General features: G+C 57.8%; 1 pseudogene; it reads left to right on the top strand.

Moving 5' to 3' along the window:
• Positions 1 to 542, top strand: part of LOC124234011 (mucin-2-like) — a 1146-nt pseudogene extending 604 nt beyond the window's left edge.
• The last annotated feature ends 57 nt before the right edge of the window (positions 543 to 599 follow it).

Genomic DNA, 599 nt, shown 5'->3' with positions numbered 1-599 from the left:
CAACCCCGACCCCGACCATCACCACCACCACCACCACCAGAGAGACCTCAACCCCGACCCCCACCATGACCACCACCACCACACAGACCTCCACCCCTACTCCCACCGGTACGCCTACCACGTCCACGACCGTTTCCGCTACTACGTGTGTGCCTGTCTGCGAATGGACTGGCTGGCTGGATTCTGGTAAACCAACCTTTAGCAAAACAGGTGGAGAAGTTGAACCCATTGGAGACGTCTGTGGATTAGGCCGGGTAGCCGACATCTCCTGCAGAGCCACTAAGTTTCCAAATGCTCCCATCGAACAGCTTGGACAAAGGGTAGAGTGCAACACTTCAGTTGGACTGGTGTGCAAAAACCAAGACCAGAAGACCATCCTCAAGCATTACTGCCTCAACTATGAGATCAACGTCTACTGCTGTTCGTGTGTCCCCAGGCCTACCCCCACCACCACAGAGACCTCAACCCCGACCCCCCCCACCACAACCACCACAGAGACCACAACCCCGACCCCGACCATCACCACCACCACCACCACCAGAGAGACCTCAACCCCGACCCCCACCATGACCACCACCACCACACAGACACCACAACCC

This window comes from Equus quagga, unplaced genomic scaffold, assembly GCF_021613505.1.
Source record: "Equus quagga isolate Etosha38 unplaced genomic scaffold, UCLA_HA_Equagga_1.0 63341_RagTag, whole genome shotgun sequence".
NCBI lineage: Eukaryota > Metazoa > Chordata > Mammalia > Perissodactyla > Equidae > Equus > Equus quagga.
This window is presented reverse-complemented; position numbering and strand designations above follow the sequence as displayed.